This window comes from Callorhinus ursinus, unplaced genomic scaffold, assembly GCF_003265705.2.
Source record: "Callorhinus ursinus isolate GAN/ISIS: 27379988/994484 unplaced genomic scaffold, GSC_fseal_2.0 scaffold2, whole genome shotgun sequence".
In the NCBI taxonomy this organism is placed as follows: domain Eukaryota; kingdom Metazoa; phylum Chordata; class Mammalia; order Carnivora; family Otariidae; genus Callorhinus; species Callorhinus ursinus.
In genome coordinates, this window is record NW_027397064.1 from 24,933,711 (window position 1) to 24,950,684 (window position 16,974).

Genomic DNA, 16,974 nt, shown 5'->3' on the forward strand with positions numbered 1-16,974 from the left:
TGGGCATGGAGCATGCTTAAGATTCTCTCTCTCTGCCTTTGTGCACCGTCCCCCATCAAAAAAAGGTGAGCAAATTTAGAATATTTGGGGTTTTGTTTAAAATGTATAATTTAATAACTTTTTAAATGTTTTGTTACCACAAACTGTGGGATACTTTTGGTTTCATTAAAATTTTTGTAAAATTTCTCTTTATAATATACAAGTCTCTTTAACCAGGAACATAGAAACTGGAATATTTTACAGATAAGAGAGTAATAACTTTGAAGGAAATGTAGAAAATTTTGAGGATTTGTGGTGGTTGTGTCAGATGCTAAAGGGAGGTGTGAAAAATGTCTCTTGGTTTTGCCAGTTATAAACTGAGACCTTAGCACAAGTAGTGGCATGATGGAGAGAGGTAAGAGTGGGCTCATGAGAGAGGTGGAGATGAAGTAGAGAGAAGGAATCAAGATTATACTTTCAAGGTTACTGACTATAAAGGCTATAATAAAATGCATGTACAAGGTCAAGAAAGGGATTTTTGTTTTTAAAATAGAAGGAATGTAAGTATCTTTATTAAAATGTAGGGAAAGAGCTAGAGATGGTAAATGTAGAAATATATCCTAAAGTTACGAAGAGATCTTATATAAGGTGGAAAAACACTTGTTCCTTTAGAGTGGCATGACAGAGATTAAGATGGGTGTAGATAAAGTTGTTTATAAAGTATTTGTAGCCAAGTTAGGAGTGGGAAAGGAAGCTGTAGGAGTTAGGTAAAGGTTTGGATAGACATCGACCCATCAAACATTGCCTCTTCCCTTCATTTCCCTTCCCTTCCCTTCCCTCCTCCTTTTTTCATAACATGAGCAGCCCACCCCCCAGAGAATGATGTTTTGTGGTTTCTAAGTTGTTTTCTTTTTTTTTTAAACCCTTAACTGTATTGCAGAAAGTGCTTAATTGATGTCTGTAAACTAATTAAGAATTTAAAAGTATTCTGTAATTGAAATTTTGTAAAATAAACAAGCACATAATAGTGAAATTCTGTAAATTTAATAGATTATTTTATAGTACTCACACTTGAGAATATTACCATAGATTTTGAAAATTACTTGGAAACACAATTTTATATTATAGTAATAATGAAAAAGTTTTATTTTAAAAATATCTGTATTGAAGGAAGGTGAAATTTATCTATTTATGAGCCTTTTGCTCCTGGGAGTAAAATGTTAAATGAGGCCTTGTTTTATTTCTTATATCTTTGTGTTTTTCCAACATTGTTTTTGTTTTTTTCTTCACATGTAATTATATATGAAGAAAACATCTTTAAGATTCAAAGGTTTTCAAGAATAAGGGCTTAGTTAATGTTACTGAAACTTGACAATTAGAAAACACTTTCTGAAGATATCCTTATTAAGCATATAAATACTATTCATTTTATGTATTTAAGTAAATGTGAAGATAAGAAAATTAATCATTTGAATAAGAACTTTTAAAATCCTGATAAAATGTACATAATATAGAATTCACCATTTTAACCATTTTTACATTTAGTGCATTAAGTACATTCACATTGTTGTTCAGCAATCACCATCATCTGTCTGCAGAGCTGTTTTCATCTTCCTAAACTGAAACTCCATACCCATTAAACAATAAGGACCCATTTTTCCTTCTTCCCATTCCTGGCAACCACCAATCTACTTTGTGTCTCTATGAATTTGACTACTCTAGGTATCTCGTATAAGCAAAATCATACAGTATTTGTCCTTTTGTGAATGGGTTATTTCACTTAGCATAATGTCGTCAAGGTTCATCCATATTATAGCATGTGTCAACATTCCCTTTTTAAGATTGAATAATATTCCATTCTATGTAGAGACCACATTTTGTTTATTCATTGATCCCTGGGTGAATATATGAATAGCCACCTTTTGGCTATTGTGAATAATGCTGCTTTGAACATGAGTATACAAATATCTGTTTTGAATCCTTTTTTTTTTTCTTTTTGTTTGAGTCCTTGCTTTTAATATTTTGGACATATACCCAGAAGTAGAATTGCTGGATTGAATAAGAATATTTTATTGTTTATTTTGAAAATAAGAAATTAGTGAATATTAATGATATTTCTAAGCCAAAAGCTAAGAAAAAGCAAGAAACCAGAAAAGTAAGCATAGCGTAGCATCTACTTTTGTCTGAGGCCAAATTCTGACAAAATTGAGTTTTGATAGCTTTGTGGGGAGAGAAAGAGAAATCAAAGCCAAATCAAAAATCAAGTGAAGTTTTAATAGCTTGTGGGGTGAGAAGAAGATAAAGCTGAAACAAATCAAAACCTTGTCTGTGGTAGGGAGATGAAAGGAAATCCTCCTCCACCGGCTACAGCCTGAGAATAACTGTAAATCAGAAGGAAAATTGTTTCCCCTTCCCCATGTAGGGCACCATGGGGAGAGTTGCCTTGGTGCTGAGCAGAGCAGAAACAAAAGAAAACAAAACCTATCTATCTTTCAGATAGCTTGACCATGGTGAAGACTTTCACATGGATTTTCAGTTCAAATTTGCATTATTGAGTCATCCAAGGAATCCCTAGTTTAAAATGGTTTTGGAATGGGTGATACTACAAGGTAGATGGCGGAGACAAATGTAGCTTCTCTCTGGAGGAAGGCATTGCCTTTCTTAGCTCCAGGAAATTCTCAGGAATAATTTTTCAAGGCAGTGATCAGCACACAATTAAATATAATCAGATGTGTGAGAGAGCAATAAGAGTAAGGATAAAGAGAAAATAATAGCAAAAAGATTACAAAGTTTTCAGATATTAGGATTATCAAACACTGATTATTTTTTAAAAAATAGTGCTTATTTTGATTTTAGAAATAAAAGATAGGCTTGAAAATATCTGCAGGGAAGAAACTATAAAAGTTAAATAGCACATTTGAAAAAGGTCCAAATAAAACTCCTGAAAAATACTGACATTAAAAACTAAGTATTAAGTGAGTTTGGCAATGTTGACATAGTTGAAGAGAGAACATGTAACATAGAAGATAGATTAGGAGAAAAATTCCAGATTGTAGGAAAAGAAACAAAACTATGGAAAATAAAGAAGAGTCATTTAAAAATGTGAGAACATATTGAGCAGATCTAATATAAGACTTAATTGGAGACCTGAATGAAGCTAGAAAATGGAACAGAAGCAATATTTGAAGAGAGATTGGCTGAAAAATTACCTGGATTTCATGAAAGACACCAAATTCAGGAAGCTGGATGCAGATTCTTAAGCAGGACAAGTAAAAAGACCCCTAGAAACAGGAAATGGCGGGGGCTTTGGGGCTGCGGGGGTAGGGGTGGAACAAAGACAAATGGCACATCTAAAAGCAATAGCAGAGGTAGGGAAGGAGAAAGAGATCACCAGAACAGTTCGACCAACAGCTGACTTCTCAAGAGTAGTAATAAGAACCACAGTGCAGTGGAATGGTATCTTGAGTGTGTTGAAAGGAAATAACTGCCTAGAAATTCTGTACCTAGAGAAAGCATCTTTAAAGTCTGAGTGTGAAACACAAATGTCTTCAGACAAATCAAAACTAAAGAGTAGGTTACTAGTAGACTGTAATTATAATGATACCCATAAAGGGTGGGTTTCAAGCAGTGGAAAATGATGATCCTAGATAAGTAATTTGAGATGCAAGAGGGAACTAAGGACAAATGAAATAAGTTAAATCACAATCAATACTTTTACCAGTGTCCTGAATAACTCAAGGACTTGAGAACAATGTAAAACCATTTACCTTCCTCCTGACCTGTATGCTATTGTTGCCATCAACTTTTTTTTTATAGCCCCACTAGACATGTTTTACTACTGTTTGTTTAAACATACCCATATAATTATATTTACTTTTATCGTTCTATGCTAAATATGAAGAGGAGGTCCACATGGTGGGGAGGAGGCTTCATAGGTGCCGATAATATTCCATTTCTTGGCTTGAGTGGTGATTATGGGATAGTGAAGGAGTAGGTGAAGCATTGCTTCATATTTACAAGTTAAACATAAGATAAACATTTTATGTACTTATTTATTGGTATCTTACATTTCACAATCCAAAAGTTCAGAAAAATAGGATACAAATTATATACTTCAAAAAGGGTAAGTAGGAAACACAGTGGCCACCATAGGTTTGGAAAAAAAAAAATTAAATGGCATTATTATCCTAAAACTGTGAGCAAAATTTGACTAGTTGCACACTGTTTAAATAATATAGAATATCAAAATTTTAAGATAGGGGAAGGAATAGAATATTTAATTTGTTAAAAATAAATTGTAATGTGTTTCTTTAAAATTTGGTGATAAAGAATGATCTAGTTTCTATTTTAGAGCCCTTGCCCTTTTCCAGTTTTAGTATATGTGCTGCCAAAGCGAGCACGAACCCTTGCCCTTTTCTTTATCTGTCAAATCTGTCTTTATCTAGGATGTCTTGTCTTTTTCAATGAAAGCGTTCATACATGTGGGAAGCAAATGAAGAATGGCTAAAGAAAAGGATATCCAGCTGTAGTGTATTTTTATAATTGTCTCCTCTGATCTGAAAACTACTCTTACATGTACTTGTGAATTTTGAGGTGCATACTTAGCTGAAATGTGTAAATTAATACAAATGCCAGACCTAATAATAGCAGTATAATAATAGGAAGTTACAGAATGTAGTTACAGACAAAAGGTACATTTAAAAGTGATAGGAAATTTGGTAATTTACCAAGATAAATAATATATATTTACTTTATAGTTCTTAAAAGTCATTATAGCATCGGGCGCCTGGGTGGCTCAGTTGGTTAAGCGACTGCCTTCGGCTCAGGTCATGATCCTGGAATCCCGGGATCGAGTCCCGCATTGGGCTCCCTGCTCGGCAGGGAGTCTGCTTCTCCCTCTGACCCTCCCCCCTCTCATGCTTTCTCTCTCTCTCTCATTCTCTCTCTCAAATAAATAAATAAAATCTTTAAAAAAAAAAAAAGTCATTATAGCATCTAAATATTTATATTCTCTCTGCTCCAAAAATTTTATCAAGTCTTAACCAACATTTGGCAATTATTCAGTTTCCATTCTTACCCAATTTTTACAGTCATACTATCTTAAAAAAGTACATGTTAGCCTATTAAAATGTATGCCACAAAACAGATCATTGACTGAGAGTTAAATGTATTTCTTGCAGTAAACATATCAGATATTCGGAGATAGTATATGATTGTATGAGAAGTAAATAAGACAGTATATACAGAACTCTTATAACAATGCCTGGCATATAAGAAACAGCCTAATAATGTTAACCACTGATATTTTTATGCAAGGACATACGTATGTTAAAACTATATATTTTAAGTATGTATATTAAAATAGGAGGCATTCTTATTTCTTTCATTTTGTGGCATTATACTAGTCATTGATTTAGAACTATTCTTTTTTTTTTTTTAGAGTTTTTTTTTTTTTAAAGATTTTATTTTATTTATTTGAGAGGGAGAGAATGAGAGACAGAGAGCATGAGAGGGAGGAGGGTCAGAGGGAGAAGCAGACTCCCTGCTGAGCAGGGAGCCTGATGCGGGACTCGATCCTGGAACTCCAGGATCATGACCTGAGCCGAAGGCAGTCGCTTAACCAACTGAGCCACCCAGGCGCCCATAGAACTATTCTTACTTTTTAAAAAAAAGTGCTTCCAAGTGGCCTGAGTTATGATGAGGATTCTAAGGGATGCCTTGGTGGCTCAATCAGTTAAGTGTCTGCCATCAGCTCAGGTCCTGGGATTGAGTCCTGCACTAGGCTCTTTGCTCAGCAGGGAGCCTGGCTCTGCAGCCGCTCCCCCTGCTTGTGCTTTCTCTCTCTTTCTCTGACAAATAAATCAATAAAATCTTAAAAAAAATGATAAGGATTTTAAGGCCTGTGTAGGGCCAGCTCTTACTGAACATTCATTATATAGGTACAAGGAATCAGAGGTACCACCTGTTTCTCCATATCTCTTGGGGAGATACAAAGTTGCTGTCCTGCCTTTGGTCTGCCTGGTTGGTAAGGGACCCTATAATTAAACCAACCACTTGAAAATTTGGGGTAAACACAGTGTTGAGTTTTATTCTCAAATTACTTAAAACATCCCTCCTCAAAAGACCATCTTGGGACATTTAATCTCTGCCCCCCATTGTAACTTGTATTCATTTTTAATCAATTATAGTGTTTTTTTATGATTTAGTGGTTTTAGGGTAACTTATGGTTATGAGTATAGAGTGTACATTTTTATATATTTTTTGTTTTACACATTTTGTGACCTTGAGCAAGTCAGTTAATCTCTTCACATCTTATCTCTTTATCTTTAAATTTACTGGTACACAAATATTTATAAAGTAGTTTTAGTACTAATATTTTTCAATTAAATGTTTATTTTTGAGGAATTCCTCTTTTTTAAACAAGAAAACAATAAAAACAAAGATTTCCAAACAGCCTAAAATGTATCTTTTTGTCATATGACTCTTGTGTTTTGCTTTGGATGTATTCATTTTATGTTAGTTCAAATCAAGAGACTTAGTAGAGAAAAATTACTTTATTCAACATGTCTTAGTAACTTTAAAGCATAATCTAGAAGTTACTATGAAAGAGGTACTCAAGACAGTAAGAGGAATGAGGATTCTACTCAAGTGCTAGAAACTTTCATATAAACCAAGAATTGTTTAATAAAATTTATTACATACTACCTTTCTTGGATGATACTGAAGTTAATTCAGTTTTTCCTTGATAACTCAGGCTCATGACTGGCCACATCCTCAGGGACTATGGAGATTAATAGTTGTATATCTGTAAAAGAATTTACTTAATAGTAAATACCTACTGAGTAACCTCAGTGTGCCAGACATTGGATTGGGCAGTGGGGATACATGTTGAACAAAAACACATGTGTTCTCTGTACTCTAGGTGTAGAGTCTGGGTGGGGAAAAATGACATCAACCAAATAATCACAGAAATAAATGCATAATTTTAAACCCTGATCAAGTGCTATGAGAAAACTCATAGTTAAGAGTATCCCTTTGGGGGATGCCTGTGTTGTGCAGTCAGTTAAGTGTCTGACTTTTGGTTTCGGCTCAGGTTGTGATCTCCAACTCCTGATCTCAGGGTCATGAGATCAGGCCCCACGTTGGGCTCTGCGGCTCAGTGCAGAGTTGGCTTGAGACTCTCTCCCTCTGCCCCTCCCCCCCCACTTTCTCTCTCACATCTTAAAAAAAAGAGGGGTGCCTGGGTGGCTCAGCTAACTGAATGTCTAACTCTTGATTTCGGCTCAGGTCATGGCCTCAGGGTCATGGGATCAAACTTTGTGTAGGGCTCCACGCTCAGCATGGAGTCCACTTGAGATCCTCTCCCTCTGCTCCTCTCCCGCTCATGCATATGCTTGTGCGCGTTCGCTTGCTCTCAAATAAATAAACATAAAAAAAATAATACACCTTTGGGGGGCACCTGGGTGGCACAGTCTGTTAAGCATCCAACTCTTGATTTCAGCTCAGGTAATGATTTCAGGGTCATGAGATCGAGCCCCATGTCAGGCCCCACTGGGCATGGAGCCTGCTTAAGATTCTTTCTCCCTCTCCTCCTCCTCCCCCGACCATCCCCATTTGCAAGCATTCTCTTTCTCTCTCTGTCTAAAAAAAAATAAAAAATATCCCTTTGGAATCAGACAAATCTGAGATCAATCCCAACTCTGACATTTGGTAGCATTGTATTGGGCAACTTTCTAAATCACAGTTCAAATAAGAACAGTCTGCTTCCTGGATTGTTGTGAGGATCAAATGAAATAACATGTATGACATTATTTTGCTTTGCTTTGTTTTCTTTTTTGTTTTTTTTTGTTTTTTTTACTTGTTTATTATCTTCCTGGATGAGAATATAAGCTCCATCAGAGCAGGAACTTTTTTAGTCTGAGTTATTAACTCCTCTTTTCCTAGCATCTAGATCAGTGAGTGTCACATCATGGGCATAAATAGATATTTGTTGAATGAATGAAATGTCTTTTAAGATTTCTTGCAGGTAATCTTCATTCCATAAAAAATATTTTGTACTCATTTGTCTTTTCTCCCTCATAGTCAGATTGACATTTTCATTATTGCTGTCATGGCTATATTCTGCAGTGCTGCTTTGTCTCATCTAATTTAATGATGGACTAGAAGATCAGATAACCAAAGTGGTAGAAATATTTGTACTATATAATAAGAGACATTTTCTGTTAAGAAAAAAGGCCTCTCCTAACAGTAACAGGAGTGAACTTTTGTGTATGAACAATGAGGTTTTTGGGTTATTTGAAAGGCTTTTTTGATTTCATCCATATTCTGTATACTTGGCGTTGCCAGATAAGTAACCTCATAGGTGAAGTATTACAGTTCTTCTAATAGAGCGTACTTATTCTAGCTTTATATCACATTATATCATAATTTTTGTGTATAATTAGGTTAGAAGAAATTTAAGTTTTGAATTTTTAAAAGTTGGCCACCTATTCTATATATTAATTTTTAGGGGATCACATAGAGCTTATTGTTTGATATAATTTCAAAAAATATTTAAGGTCATTTTTATAATATCCTAATGAACTGTTCTCTCACAATGTCTAAAGTAAATTCACCTGGTTAATTATTTTCCAGGCTACTTGTTTGCCCACTTGTTATTCATTGATTCCCAACCCCCACCTCTTATTTTATGGCAGTATCTCCCAGAAGTTAGAATGGTTTTTTTAGCTCTATTAATCTTGGCAGCAGGGTCTAAGATGAGTCACCAGGAACTGAGCAACTGAAAAAATTGAGTCTTCAAACAAATGAAGCATTATATTTTATCATGATAGAGATATTTGTTTTTAGATCTTATATTCTAAAATAAAGATAAAATGCTGTAAATGGATCCTTGCTTACCCCATGGGGTATTATCTGCTGAGAAAGTGAATTTCTATTTGAAGTAATATCTAGATTTTTATTATTGTTGTTGTTTCTTTTTGCCTTAATGAGACCCAGAACATGATATAAAATTAAATTCCAATGAATCATTGCCATGCTATTTATTTCCACTAATGGTAATTATCTCTTGAAATGCAACCATTCTTTCTAATTGGGTATCATGATTGAAAAACTGCAGCTAAACTGGCAAACTAATTACATAGAAAGTAATTCTTTCATCCTTAATATCTTCAGTAGTCACTTCTCAGAAGAAAACACTTAGCTGCAGATTCTAGGCTGAAATTTTCAATATAATTTTGGGTTCATTTGAATGACATTAATTATTATATTAGCTAGATGTTTGACATCAATAAGGAAATAAAATTTCCCAGCTGTGTTTTTAAAGTAATGCCAGTAGGAATTATTTTCTTTTGTAAAAACTTTTCTTTCCCCTTTTTACCTGTAAGTGTAAAACCTAATGTTAGAGGGAATGTTTAAATAAATTGTGATATAAACACAGGATGGGATATCATGTGAGTATTAAAAAAATCATACGGTGATATGCTTATTTGGGAAAGTTAAGTAGAAAAATCAAGATACCAAAATCATTGTATAGTATCATTTCATAGAAAAAAGACTTGAAGGATATAAATCAAAATTTTAATGAGAACTCTTTGTGATGATGGATTTTGAAAAAAATTTTTTCAACTTTATTTCCAAATTTTCCTTTAAAATGAAAAATAGTAATTATAATTAGTAAAATAGAAAGTCTCCATTTCAAACTTTCAAACAAATTATGTAAGAAAAACAGCTCAGAGATTATATTGAAGAATCTGAATTGTATCTCCCAAACTATAGATTAGCTAGAAATGTTTGACAAACTTTTATATCTCGACTCTCAGAAAAAAATAACTGCCATTATTCGCTTCCTAGTCTCTTTGCCTTAATGCTTCAGAAACTATCACTTGAAGAGCACCTGGCTGGCTCAGTAGAGCATGCGACTCTTGATCTCAGGATTGTGAGTTTGAGCCCCATGTTGGGTGTAGAGATTACTTAAAAACAGAAAGTACCATATGAGGTTAAGAGCCAGAGATAAAAATAGCAGATAGCACTACAATAGTCTCTTTTTCTCTTTACCTTTTATTATAGAAAACTTTGACATATAGAAAGCATAGTAAAGTGAATTCACATATTCTCAGTTTTTAAGAATTCCCAAGATTTTTGGGCTAAGTGGCTGGTTCAGTCGGTAGAGCATACAACTCTTGATCTCTGGGTTGTAAGTTTGAGCCCCACATTGGGTATAGAGATTACTTAAAAATAAAATCTTAAAAAAGTAAGTCTCTAATACAAAAAATAAAAAGACTGATTTTCAGATGACATTTTTTGTCTAGAAAAATAGTACAAGCTCGTAGGAAAATTGGAAAATTCACAAAATACTAAAAAGAAAGTAGAAATCATATTGCTCAGAGTATATTTCTTTTCTATCATATTTATACATTTTCATAGTTAAGATTTATTAGAAACAGTTTTAGATTTTATTTTGATACTATATAAAGCTTTTTATACTTAAAATATTTTCCATTTTAATGGCTGCATTAAGATATACCTTATTTTTTTAGAATAGGTATATACCTAATTAGAATACCATATTACATTGTACTTCAACACATTTTCTTATTACAAGAGTTAAAGAGACTTGTATTTTTGAGTAAGGGGTATAGTTCTTCTACTTAATACCTAAGGTAGGGGAAATGGCCTGGTAAAGGTACAGGTTTTCTCTGTACCAGATAATGCCTGTTATCTTGATCCATTGGTCCTTTGAGAGAGTTGTTTTACTTTTGACATTTGGAGAACAAGTAATGCCCATAGTGGGCCATTTTAGTAAGCTTATATTATATAAGCCCTATTTTATTTAATTTCTTTAAAATTGGTTAATGCCAGGCGCCTGGGTGGCTCAGTTGGTTAAGCGACTGCCTTCGGCTCAGGTCGTAATCCTGGAGTCCCGGGATCGAGTCCCACATCAGGCTCCCTGCTCGGCAGGGAGTCTGCTTCTCCCTCTGACCTTCTTCCCTCTCGTGCTATCTCTCATTCTCTCTCTCTCTCTCAAATAAATAAATAAAATCTTTTAAAAAAAAATAAAATTGGTTAATGCCATCCCAAATGTCATTGAGTTATCTGAATATGTGATGCATTCATTTCTCCAAACACTATCAAGAGAAAACAAGATAGTAAATTCAACTAGTAGCAGGATATTTGACATCAGGGGAAGTTTGGAGAAGGTTCCTGCTATAGATTGAATTCATCAAAGAACTCCAACTGATGAGGAGGAGAGATGAAATAGAGATTACCAATCATGCAAAGACAGTGATTTTTAGGTGTGTATTTTTGTGGATATATTAGTTTCCTAGGGTTGTTGTAACAACCACTGAGTGGCTTAAGATAACAGATACTCTTTCACAGTTCTGTAGGCTAGAATTTAAAAATCAAAGTGTTAGGGCCATGTTCTCTATGAAGGTTCTAGGGAAGAATCAGTTTTTGCCTTTTCCTAGTTTATGCTGGTTGCTGGCAGTCCTTGGCATTCCTTGGCTTGTAGCCCAGCTCTCCAGTCTCCACCTCTTTATCCACATGGCATTATTCCCTGGGTGCGTCTCCTCTTTGTTTCTCTGTCTCTTTTTATAAAGACATCGCTGATTGGATTTAGAGTCTCTAATCCTGTATGACCTCATTTTACCTAATTACATCTGCAAAGACTGTATTTCCAAATAACATCTCATTCTGAGGTTCTTGGTAGATGTAAATTTTGTGAGGGCACTATTCAACCCAGGACAGTGGGTGTGGGTATTTTGTGCGTGAGTGTATGGGAAACTGGGGTTTGGAGGTGGGGCTATCATAATCTTTCTGAGAATGCACACTCTAATTCTCCATTCTCTTCTCCATTATTGATTTTTACCTTTTGTAAATTTTATATTATTTTTTAAGTAGGCTCCATGCCCAGCATGGAGCCCAATGGGGGCTTGAACTCAAAACCCTAAGATCGAGACCTGAGTTGATATCAAGTGGGATGCTTAACCGACTGAGCCACCCAGGCGTCCCTCTACTTTTTTAAAAGTGTATTTAATATGAGAAATATTCAAAACTACTATTCTTAAACAGTATTTTAAAATTCTATGTTAAATATTCTCTGCTCAGATAAAAATAATCTCATGAAGTCTTTTTTATGCTTTTATGGTTCTAGCATTCTGAACTCAAAACTAGGCCCAAAAGTTTCTTATTTACTAAAAATATTTGAGCACAGCATTATAAGGTTATTATAATATTCCAATTTTTCCTATCCTTCTAAGAACATAATTTGGTTTAGGCAGAAGGTTATTAAATACTTGAGTGATTTACTATGAAAAATTCTGGACTGTCTTTCACTGGGTTTGTGGAAGAAAAAAAAGGAAAGAAAAGAAAGATCAAAACTAGACTGTTCTTCCACATCCTCTACCATTAATACCAAGAAAACACCAAAAATTAGCTAATCGATGCCCCCATATACCCATATTTTTAGATTGTTTTATTTATTAATATAAGTGCATAATGTTTGCAGGAATTGATTTTAGTAATGATTTACAGTAGAATATCTGGTAAAAAATAATTGATTCACTTTTGGGACTTTGGTTCCTATAGTAATCAAAGTATAGGAATATACTGTAAAAAATTCACTTGAAGTTTTCCACTCATACTCTGTAGTAGCAAATTGAATGCTTCTTGTTATCATCCATAACTTAACTGTCAGGATTTTCTAGGGTTGTAATAGAAAACCAGTGATTTCAGAAAGTCATTAAATAACTATTAGAGAAAGTAAATAGTGTTAATAAAATGTGAACTCAGAACTTTCTGATTATTTTCTTAAACTCTCAGTTTTGCACTTTTTAGATTAGAAGAAATTTTTAGACTTGATTGATGCCCTTTTTACAAATCAGAACATATTATAGTTCTTATCTGCTTATTCTAAATTTATGATGGACATACTTGACTATATGATAAAATAAGATACATCATATCTTACTTCCAAAAGCTACCTTTTGTAAACGAGACTTAGAGATTTAGAATGAAATGCAAGGCCATGTCAATATATATCTTACCTTCTAAAAGCTCTCTTGTAGCCTTCTGTTTAGAACCTCTTTTGGCTTTTAGGTTATTTAAAATGTTCAATGTTTACTCATTCACTAAACTAATTATATAGGTATAATGTATTTTATATAGGCACTATACAAAGCACAGAGCTGGAATGATAAACCTGACAATATATATGTGTATATTTCTCTATTCATTCAACAAATATTTATGGAGCATCTACTGTATGCAAGGTACAATATCAGGAACTTCTTGATACAAGGGTGAACAAAACAGACACAGTCCCTGCACCATTTATAGTCTAGAAAGTAAGACATTAATTAGATAATCATACAAATGAATGCAGAATTATCACTATGAAAAATGCTATGAAGGACAGATGAACAGTGCTATCAAAGGTCAAAAGGGGATTTGAGTAGTCTTTGGAGAGATGAAACAAGGGCTGAAAGACTTCTCTAAGAAACTGACTTTTGAATTGAGAGGCAAATGATTATTGGAAATTATGTAGTTGAAGAGGAGGATGTGAGAAAGTTCCGTAAAGCAGAGATAACATATAATAAATCTTGTACTGTAGAGAGTGTGAGTTACTTGAAATGAAAGGAGGTGGTGTGGCCGGAACACAGGGAGCAAGGAGGAGTGAGATGCAAGATAAGGCAGGAGGGTGATGGCAGGTGCCAGGCCAGTCAGGGCCTTTTAAACTTGAAGTCTTTTTCTCCAGAGCAATGGGAAGGCTTTGAGAAATGGTAAGCAGTGTGGGGATGGGAGAAAAGGGCATGAAAGGGTAAGATTTGTTTTCCCAAAAGATTGGTAATAGAAGGGACTGAAGAGGGAAAAGTGTGAATGAGGGAGATCAGTTAGAGGCTATTGGAGTATTCCTGGACAAAAAAGCTTGCATTAGGGGAGTGACAGTAGAAATGGAGAAATTACGTTATGAGCGTATACCACACAAAGGATCTATCCTTTGAGGGATTTTTATTATTCTCTGAGCAAAAGTTTCCAATTGGAGATCTAAAGAAGTATAATTTGTTGCCTCTCCTGGCAGTTATCCCACTATCCTCCTGTTCCACTTGTAAGCTTGCAATTTCAAAAGTTCAGTGATAATTATATTATTGGTACTTATTGATAGTTGTCTTGATAATAGGATAGTACTTGATGGTGACCCATGACATCCTCCGTTTCTGGGGTCGCCGGGGTGTACCTACAACTTGATGTGAACACTAAACCCTCTCTTACTGAAATGTTATTTTCCCTCCTGAGTTTTCTCCTCCTCTTCCTATTATTATTATAGCTTTTTTTTTTTAAGAATGTGATGTAATGATGGTGTCATGGTATCTTATATTGGTTTATCAATGATATATTTAAGTTCTTGTTTTCCTTAATGCTTAATTACTAGATAGCCTATTATCTCCTGAGGAAAAAGCTTTAGGTTATAGAGTTACATGAGCAGGGTTGTTGTCTTCCAAATTCCCTCATTTTTCTCTTGTTGTGCTTTTCATTGAAGTTGATTGATTACTCTCTCTTTAGTGTAAAACACTGTGGAAAATAAGTGAATTTATCAGTGATTTGTAATAACTCTTTACAGTAACCTCATCAGTTATTTATAAAAGTGGTTTATGTACCAAATGAGCTTTGGTGAGAATAATGTGCTTTACACATTGATTAGTTATGAAATAAACAGATTTCACATCTTTGAATTTCAGTACATTTCCCCATTAATTTAGCATAAATTTTGATGACGTTTTGCAAGGACCCTTAATAGCTAGAGAGTGTTAGAAGTCATGAAGGAAGAATTGCAGCTGGAAACTAATATTAAAGTTTAAAAAAAAAAGAAAACTTTTTTTCCCCAATAATGTGTCAGTCACTTTAGAAAGTTGAAAATACAACATTCAGTGAACAAATGGCACATTTTCTATTTATCTTTAACCCCACCTATAAGCCTCTAGCCAATTCAAAAGCTGTGTCCTGTCCATCAGTAAAGAGATGGTGGCTCACCTTCTTTAGGGCTAACTCTTCTGTGGGGAGGGGAATAAGGGCTCATTAACAACTAAAGAATTATAAATAGAGGGCAGAGTTAACTGTGCTTCAGAGTTAACTCCTGGAATAAAAAAAGCTTTTCATTTTCTCAAGATGCTATGGAAGCAATGTCTTTTTTAAGGAACCAGTATATCTGCTTAAAGGTGTTTCTAACTTGCTGGGAGAACCTCCTTATGCTGGATCTACTCCTACCTTCCTGGATTCTAGCATCCTGACTTGACTTCCTATATCAACCACCTTCTGAAACCTGTCTTCTACCTGACCTGACTTACTTCTCTGCCAACCACCTGCCCTACCCGGTGCCTACTTTGATATTGTCTATCATCTGTGCCTTCTGCTCACCCTTGACAAAATAGCCCAACTCTATGGCTCTTTCTCAAGAGCCGACTGTTACTTAGCACTGATACACCTCTTACAGAAAATAGCATCCAGTATATGAGATTGGACCTGTTAGTTTGAGAGTAGTGTTATATCTTAAACCTTTCTCAGATCTTTAGAATGCTTACTAACTGGGACTTAAGGTATTTTTGACTAGGGCTCTCTGAAGACTAAAGTTAAGATTTTAGGGGCTCCTGGGTGGCTCAGTTGGTTAAGCGTCTGCGTTCGGCTCAGGTCATGATCTCAGGATCCTGGGATCTAGCCGGGTCAGGCTCCCTGCTCAGTGGGGAGTCTGCTTCTCCCTCTCCCTCTGCCTGTCCCCCCACCTTGTGCTCTCTCTGAAATAAATAAAATCTTAAAAAAAAATAAAGATTTTAAAAGTGGAATAGTTATTATCACTTTTTTTTCCCTGTACTGGTCTGGCCAGTAGTACATACTCAAGTATTTGTTGATTGTATTATAGTCACCAAATTCCATATTTAATTCTCTTTGGTGTCACTAACAAAAGCCATTCAGCAGCCTTTATTTCTGATTTCTTATTACTATGTAAAGCACTCTTAAATTACTTTCTTTATCCACAAGCTAGCAGAATATTTTATAGCAGCAATAAATATGATTTAAAACCAATGATACTGCTATAGAAAAACCAGATTTCTATTTACTGTTAAACACTAATTCTACTTAAGTCAAATAACATACTTAGAACTTACGTGTTGATTAGCAGTACAATGTGTGGCAGATTCACTTGATATTAAAATACTAAATTGACTAGTTTCTGTCTATATAAATAAGGTTGAAATCGGTACATTGTAGTACCTGAAAAAATTATTTTATATACACATTGTAGTACCTGAAAAACTTAATTATTTTATATATAATATACTGGTATAAATGAAATAAAATTTATGTGGCACTGAGCATTAACTTCCTCCTGATATTATGATTTTTAAAAAAATATTTAAATATGTTTAAAAATTAATATGAAGAATGTTGACAGTGTGTTTATTTTTATGTGTAGTTTGTGTAATCTATTTCACTATTTTATAGTTGTGGCTTCTATATTATCAGAAGTTTAAAAAAACTCCTAAGACATAGTAGGATTGCATCTTTGTTTCAGAATTCACTGAAATGGTATGTAGTGTTTATTTTAGAGCAACTAATGATACAGTATGGGATTTTAGCCTTTTGTAAGCCTATAATCTTAATGTAGTTTCACCCATATGCAAAGAGAATATGATGTAAATAGTTACAGCGCTGAACAACATGCATGAATTATTGATTTACAGTGAACATGTACATTGAACCAGTGAACTCATGTGAGCATTTCTAACCTATGGGATATTTGTTTTACAGGAGAAAATAGAAGTAGAAATTATTTTTACAACTTGAATATGTAAATCCCCGTTATACCAATTCTTTTGCCAATTGTTACCACAAAATTGGCTAAAATTAATACTCTTCTGTCATAATAGATCAAGGCAATTTACATTTAGTTTTCTTTGTCTTTTTTATTTGTTTGTTTTGTTTTATTCTCTCCACTCCCCA

At 34.3% G+C, this 16,974-nt stretch overlaps 1 protein-coding gene across 6 annotated transcripts in view; it reads left to right on the forward strand.

The window, feature by feature from the left end:
• The window catches only part of KANSL1L (KAT8 regulatory NSL complex subunit 1 like), a 138,778-nt gene that overhangs the window by 52,728 nt on the left and 69,076 nt on the right, over positions 1-16,974 (forward strand). The window lies entirely within an intron of this gene.